This window comes from Mauremys mutica, chromosome 9 (assembly GCF_020497125.1).
Source record: "Mauremys mutica isolate MM-2020 ecotype Southern chromosome 9, ASM2049712v1, whole genome shotgun sequence".
NCBI lineage: Eukaryota > Metazoa > Chordata > Testudines > Geoemydidae > Mauremys > Mauremys mutica.
In genome coordinates, this window is record NC_059080.1 from 90,869,976 (window position 1) to 90,877,112 (window position 7,137).

The 7,137-nt window shown below is 43.2% G+C and overlaps 1 protein-coding gene across 4 annotated transcripts in view; it reads right to left on the reverse strand.

The window, feature by feature from the left end:
- The window catches only part of SPATA16 (spermatogenesis associated 16), a 126,981-nt gene extending 120,776 nt beyond the window's left edge, over positions 1–6,205 (reverse strand). Inside the window, exon 1 of one of the 4 annotated variants that reach the window (XM_045029469.1) lies at positions 6,146–6,205. The gene's annotated coding sequence lies outside the window, so the exon portion shown is untranslated. Of the gene's footprint in view, positions 1–5,101; positions 5,206–5,303; positions 5,407–6,085; positions 6,108–6,145 lie in introns of those variants that run through there. The other 3 variants (XM_045029471.1, XM_045029472.1, XM_045029470.1) reach the window with 3 other exon arrangements.
- Positions 6,206–7,137: the final 932 nt, after the last annotated feature.

The window sequence follows — 7,137 nt, forward strand, 5'->3', positions numbered from 1 at the left end:
AAAACGTCTGTTAGTCTATAAGTTGCCACAAGACTCTTTGCTGCTTTTACAGATCCAGACTAACACGGCTACCCCTCTGATACTTGAATGTTACAAGAACATTAGTTCTTTTCTCTCTCTTTACCGAATACTGCAGTCATCTTGGTTTGGTCATACACATCTAAAGAACAGGCTGACATAAAACGGCATTGTAGGTTTCCTATTTATACTGGAAACCTTCCTACCAAGTACACATTTTCTATATGTATGCATTAATGCTGATTTAAATGTTCCTTCTACTTCCATTAAAAAATAAATAAACCTAGGGGTTGCAATGGACTCTCGTGCCTGTGTTTATCATATTAAATATATGGTTAGTCCTTGCTTTTATCTTCTACAGACTGCTGCTGGAACAAAGCCAATGCTGTCACAGACTAATGCTGATGTTGAAGTCCATGCTTTCGTAACCTTTAAGTTAGACTACTGTAATGTTTTATTTTACGACCTTCCTGAGAAAATTCTGCAAGGCTCCAATGGGTGCAAGATGTTGCAACCTGAATATTAACTTGCAATAAGGTGACTCAAAATATTACACCAACTGAGAAGGAATTACATTGGTTCCCTCGTTCAGTATCCAAATGATTTTAAAACTGCCAGGAGAACCTGATAGTGTATGGTAATGCTATATTTGGGACCACGGTATCACAGTTGTTGCCAAAGCATGACTTTTATTGCTCTAGATCTTCCAAGCTGTTCTATTGGCTACTGCAAAATTCAGGTTTAAAAAGGACCAGGTGCTTTCATTGCTGTGTATCCTGAAATACACATACAGGTAATTTATGATCAGAAACCCAAACTGCTGAATTAAGAGACCATTTTCAAGTTAAATTTGATCTTGGATTATTCTTTTTTAAGAAGATGTTTTGCTTTTTTGTATCACATTTTATTGGAAAGCTCTGTAAAATGAGTGTTCTTCTCAGGGCTTTATTTTATAAGATGGATATGAATGATGGAGTGGTATGATTAGCTGATGTCAGTTCCTAGTCACCTATGTAGGTTTATTCAGTTGCATAGTTCAAAATTATTTAGTTTAGTCCCTCACTGTCGTATCAACATGCCCTGAAAAGAGGGAAAGTTATCGGACCTGATTCTCAGTTACTTGGTCCTTGCAGTAGTGTCACACCCCAATGGCCCCCTCCCTCAGGGAGTCCCCGGGGAAGGCAAATCAGCATTGTATGTGGCTCACACTGTTGCAAGCATCACAAAGCATTTTGGGGAGGGTCAAAGGTGTGTGAGTGGGGAATGGAAGATTCCTTTGCAGGAGTACGAGAGACCAAGGCCGGGGGGGGGGGGGGGGGGGGGGGAGGAGAGGAGAAAGAAAAAGCTGAGCACGGGTTAAGTCGGCACTTTAGCTAACTCCGTGTGAAGGTAAGATGCTGGCCCCGGCCCTAGATCATGGGCTCAATGAGAAATCTACAGACAAAAAAATCTACAGCTGCCCAGTCGTGAGAAGAGGAGAACTAAGTGGAGCAGAGCTGCAAAGATAGCAGCGAAAACAGAGCGAATGAGGCGGTGATGGTGAAGGCCAACAGAAGGGAAAACAAATTCTCCAGCGCCAGTGTGTTTTGGGCAGCCGAGAAGGCCACAGCAAGCCGGTTTGGACTGGTACAAAGAGCACCAGAAGCAGAGGTCCCTGAGTAGAATAACCTCCCCTGGCAGGAGCCCAGGACTTAAAACCCTCCTGAGAGCTGGAGAAACTCGGAGATTACAGAGGATTCCCCGGACAACCTGGGCCCAGGACAGCACTCCTGTCCACCCCTCCTCCCTCTTCTTCTTACGTTACAGCCAGGCCTGGCCAGTTTTGGTTAGTGCGTGTGTGAGTATGAAAGTGGGTCAGGGCTTGGGGCTCTAATGCTTTCTTTCTTCCCCTGAGTGACGTGGGAGAGTTCCCAGCACTCTCTGCTGTTATTTAATTATTTTTATCAATAAAACTTAAAAATCTAGACACTTGATGTGTTTCATCATCTCCTCCTCCAACGATCCTGTGGCGTTAGCCTGATCAACTGACGCTCCAGGCAGATTGGTAACAAAAATCTGTCACAATAGGGGCAGGAACAGGGCGAGGATGGTGGCAGTTTCCTTTGTGCCGCCTCTGTTCTGGGACTATTCAGAGCCCTACTGCTACATTTTATATTCTGCTTCCTCTGGTCCCCTGTGGGCCTTGTAAAGCAGAGAACAACTAATGCAGTGCACTGACCACACCTTCCTCCCTGCCTCTGACATACCCTCATCCCCACGTGCTACGATCGAGGAGCAGAATTAGCCAGCTCGGCATCAGTCAAGGTCACCCCCTGCACAGTGGTGCCCCTTATGCTGCAGAAAGTCTGAAGGGGTCTTAGTGTAACTGAGAATGTAGCCCATATTTTTTTCCAGTTCCTGATATGTTGCATTAAAAGAAATTGCTTTAGTGTTGGACAGGGAGAATTTTTTAAAAATGAGATATCATTTGCTATCCTCCAAATGGCTGTGTCTACAGAGGTACAGTAAATGCAAAGGTTTTAAGCAGCAAGGCCAAACTAAAACCACTGTGAATCCAACCCTTAGCCATTTCCACCATGAAACAAGCACAATATGAGCGGATGCTGGAATTAAATTTAAAAAAAAAGAGGGGGAAAACTAAGCACAAAGACAGGAGATTCTTAGTGGAGCTTGCTTCAGACACTGGCTTCTCTTTAAATTCCTGCTGTAACTGCAGTTACATTATTTTCAAAGCGGCAACAAAGGCACAGCAGCTTAAGTGCTACTCTGTAGCCTAGTTACAGAAGAACTAAGGAGCCTACAAGATCCAAAGGCTTACAGGGTTTTTATATACTGCACATTTTGAAAGATTTGTAATAAATATTTGAATTAGAGTGGGCACAGTTAGTCTTTATTTTTTGTTAAAGTGTTAGATAAGATTTTACTATATCAAGCATGTATTCCCTATGGTGTTAAGAACTAACACCCGGACACAGGCTGAATTTTACAACTGTGAGTAGGCCCATTGACTTCCATAAAGTTAAGCATGTGCATGAGTGTTTGCAGGATCAGGGCCTATATTTACAGTGGAGTAATACCATTGGAACCAGTAAAACCTTTTTAACTGTACCCACTGCACACTCTTTTAAAATAGTGTATATGGGTGGGATTTTCTTCTTGTTGATTTAACTCTGCTTTCATTGAAATCAACAGCAAAATTCTCATAGACTTCAATGGGAGCAGAGTTAATGGTTTTAAAAAATCCACTCTCTGTGTAACTGGTGATTTTTCATAATGTGTGCCCCATCCTGCAGCCCAAGCACACCAAATTCACATGAAATCAAAAGAAGTTTGAAAGCATTAGAAAAAGTAAAGTGCAGTATGGACAGGATAAAGGAGGAATTAGATTTGGCAATGTAATGCGTTTATAAAAAAAGTATATAATATAACCATGATGATTTTATGGCAAGTCTCGCCATATTTTGAGTGCTTCCTGAGGCCCCAGTGATTCGATGAGAAGCTCAGCTTTCATTAAAAAAGAAAAAAAAAACCACCCCTCAAGGTTGCAAAGAAAAGCTTGGAAACGTGACCCAAGTGCAACGTAAAGGCTCAGAAACCAGAAGGCAAAGAAAAAGACTGCAAATGTATTATTTTTTTTTAATCTCATGATTTTTGGAGCTTGGGTAATGATTTGTATTGCTTAGGAGTAGCAATACTGGATGAGGAAGGATGGTTTTGTGGTTAAGGCTGTGGACTGGAGTAATAACCAGGAAATCTGTGTTAGCCTAGCTCTGCTGCAGATTTCCTGTGTAGCTTTGGATAACTCACGTGGTCCCTCAGAGAGATAATAATGTTTCCCTTCTTCACCAGGGTGCTGTAAGAATAAACTTATTAATTCTTGTGAAACACTAAGGTATTAGGATAATGAGTGCCATTGAAAAGCCGATAAATGAATAAATGTATCTTCACTCATTAGCCCAAGAAAGCTCTGCTTTGTTTCAAGCTGTGATTACCGAAAAGGCTTTATCATGTATTTTTTCAGTAAACAAGCTGACATTAAGTGGCAATATTTTAAGATTAGTTGTCATGCATTCTTTAAACTTTACTGGAAAAAAGTTCCATTTCATTTGCAGATTATATTTCCCCCAACTATAAAACAGACTGGTGAACTATGGGTTTGGATATTAGATTTAGAATGTGTTATTAAATTTACTGAGAAAAAGGAAGCCCAATGAGATAAAAATCAAAATGTCTGAAAAATATATTCTTTTCACTGGCCTGGAGTCTCATGTTCCTTCTCTTCTTCTCTATAGCAGTGAAATGTGGCAGGAATTCTCCTAGCTCCCAAAATTCCAGCTGAGGCCCTGATCCTGTATTTGTATCGGCACAGGCACAAGGACAATTCATGTCTCCTGCATCCTCATCCAACTACTTACTCATATTCTTCCTCTCTAAGGAAGACTTCCTCCCCAAAGGCTGGTGAGCCAGCCCAACCCAGTCGGGGTGTGGGGACCCTTCCTAGCTCAATAACTTTGTCCTTGAGGAGACAATGTTTTGCAATTGGAACATGCCAGACCTGATGGAACAGACCCTTCCTCCTCAGGGGAAGTTTGTTTACCCTGCCCCGCTATCCCATCACTGGTCTCAGCACAGAGCAGGAGCATTTACACACCTTGAATTACCCATCCCGTGGGCCCAGGCAGAGAGATTCACAGATCAATAGGATTGTATGACATCTTCACTCCCTTCCCACCTGACCTCCCCCAAATATAAATGTTAAACATTTTTTACAATAGCATGTTTATTGCTCATTCCCTTGATGAAATGCTAAATGCTGCACACATTTAAATCTGTGTGGGTGAACTACAATTAGTAACATTAATCTTTATAGAGTTGCCATAAGTATATACAGCATTTAGGGAACACATAAAGAGACAAAGTCCCTGCCTCTTCTAACTCAAATGAACAGGACTCATGAGACAACAGATTAAAAAGCAGCAGTAGAGAAAGGCTCATCATATGGATATTTGATCCAATGCCTCAGTACTGCACATTTGTTCAAAAAAACATTTCAGAATAGGTTACACAGAGAAATCAAACTCACAAACATCAGTTTTAGTCCTGTTTGAATCCATCCCCTGACATCCTCATTACTTACAAGCCTTATTGTCAGAGGTAAAAAGGTGAATGAGGCAGCACAAAGAAGATACAATAAACAAGAACAAATAAGACCTAAAGTCTCAAACAGAACAATAAATGCACCAGATTGTTACAAACCAAGCAGCTGAATTATTAACTCCACCTACCAGGAAACTTGCTTTTGGTGCTACCTCTGAGCAGCTCCTCCAGCTGTGTCCTGGGTGTGGCCCCTGAGCAGCACCTGCACCAGCTATCTGGCTGCTGGGACAGGCAGAACCCAGAGAGGTTTGAAACAAGACTTTCTATCCACATCTCTGGCTCTGCTGGGCTTCAGCATATGGATCAGTGGCACTAGGAACAGTGAGACTGGGCTGGCGAGGGGATCTAAGGCAGCAAGAAGGGTGAGGAAGAGAAATGCAGGTAACCACAGGTGCAGTTGGGTAGACAGTGAGAAGGAATGTGGATGGCTCAAAGGAGGAATAGTGGGTGACCCAGCCAAGTGTGGAGGGATGAGGGTGAGAAATCCTGGGATAGAGAATGCAATAATCAGAGAAAAAAGAGAGAGAGAGAGAGAATTGACTGGAGATGGAGAGATGGAAAGAAGGCAAGACAGAAACAAAAAGGAGGACAAAGAAAGGAGGCTTCTGCCCATTCCTCCCTACCCCTTCAAAGTTAGTTAATGTAATTTTTACTTAAGTGACCCTGATGGGAGCAGGTGCAGGAAAGAGTTTGGGGAACCCTCTGGATGTGCCCAGGGAGATGGCAGCACTGGGTGGAGCCTGGTTTTAGACAATGAAGGGAACAAGATTCCCCCAAAATTCTCCTTTAGGGTGTCTCTGTGTGGTCAGGGGAGAGTTATGAGTCATCTTTCCCAGCTAAATCAAAGTAAAATGAACCTTCATAAGGGAAAAGATCAGAGGTTAGCTTGCCCCAACCTTATATAACCAACCTCTCCATGCAGCTGAATGAATTATCACCCAGAGTGGACACTTTAACCATGGAAACTTACTTTGCAGTAGCTGCAGCTCCCCCTAGCTGCAACCTGGGTATGGCCCCGAAGTGGCAGGTGGAACCCAGAGGGGTTTGAAACATTACATTCCATCCATTCTTCCTGCTCCGCTGTGGGGGGTAGGGCTCCAGAGCACAGAGCAGTTGGAGAGGAAAACAGCTAGCAGCAGCAGCAGCAGCATCTGAAGCAACAAGAAGGAAGTGGAAGACCAAGGTGGCTAGAGGTTTCTGTGGGGTGGAAACCCATAAGCCTCCCTACTACGACCTATAGCCCTATCACCATGTTGACGGAGGTCCTCCAATTCCTAGTTATGGCCCCATGACCGGAAAACAAGTTGCCAGATCAATACAGATCTAAACTAGTGTGTTCTCCCTCAGACCATATTGCAAGGCATAAACAATGATTTACATTACTTGTAACAGTAAAGTTAAAGTCCCATAAAAGTTGTTTGTTGGGAGTGATATGCTATACATCCTATAATTGCTTGCAGGGATCTGAGCCAGGCTTATAACAAGCTCTTTCCCTATGTTTCTCTGCTTTCCTGACTCTGTTAACAAAAATACCTGAAACGGAAGGAAGATTTGAGGAGGTACCATACACGGTGCAATATCCGGCATGCCCCCAAATTTTCTGACCAGCTCTAATGTTTGGTACTGTATGCTGAAAGGAGGAGGACGTGGACTAAACCTAATCTATGGGGGCAGGGGGTTCTGCAGCCCAAAGTCATTCTCTGACGAAGAATGCTCTCAGAGACCTGAAGGGTTCATCCTGGACTCTGTCCTTTTTCGGATCAAAGAATTCCGGATAGCATGTGAAAAGAGTGGTGGTGACTAAATCAGGGAGTGCTAGCCCAGGGAGTGCTTTGTGAATTAGGTTTAGGTCCTTGAGCTGGATTCTGTACCAGGGTGGGGAGCCAGGATAGCATATGGACCACAAGACTGGTACACTTTCTCAGACCAGTTCCAGTGAAAAGATGGGCTGCCATGTATTGG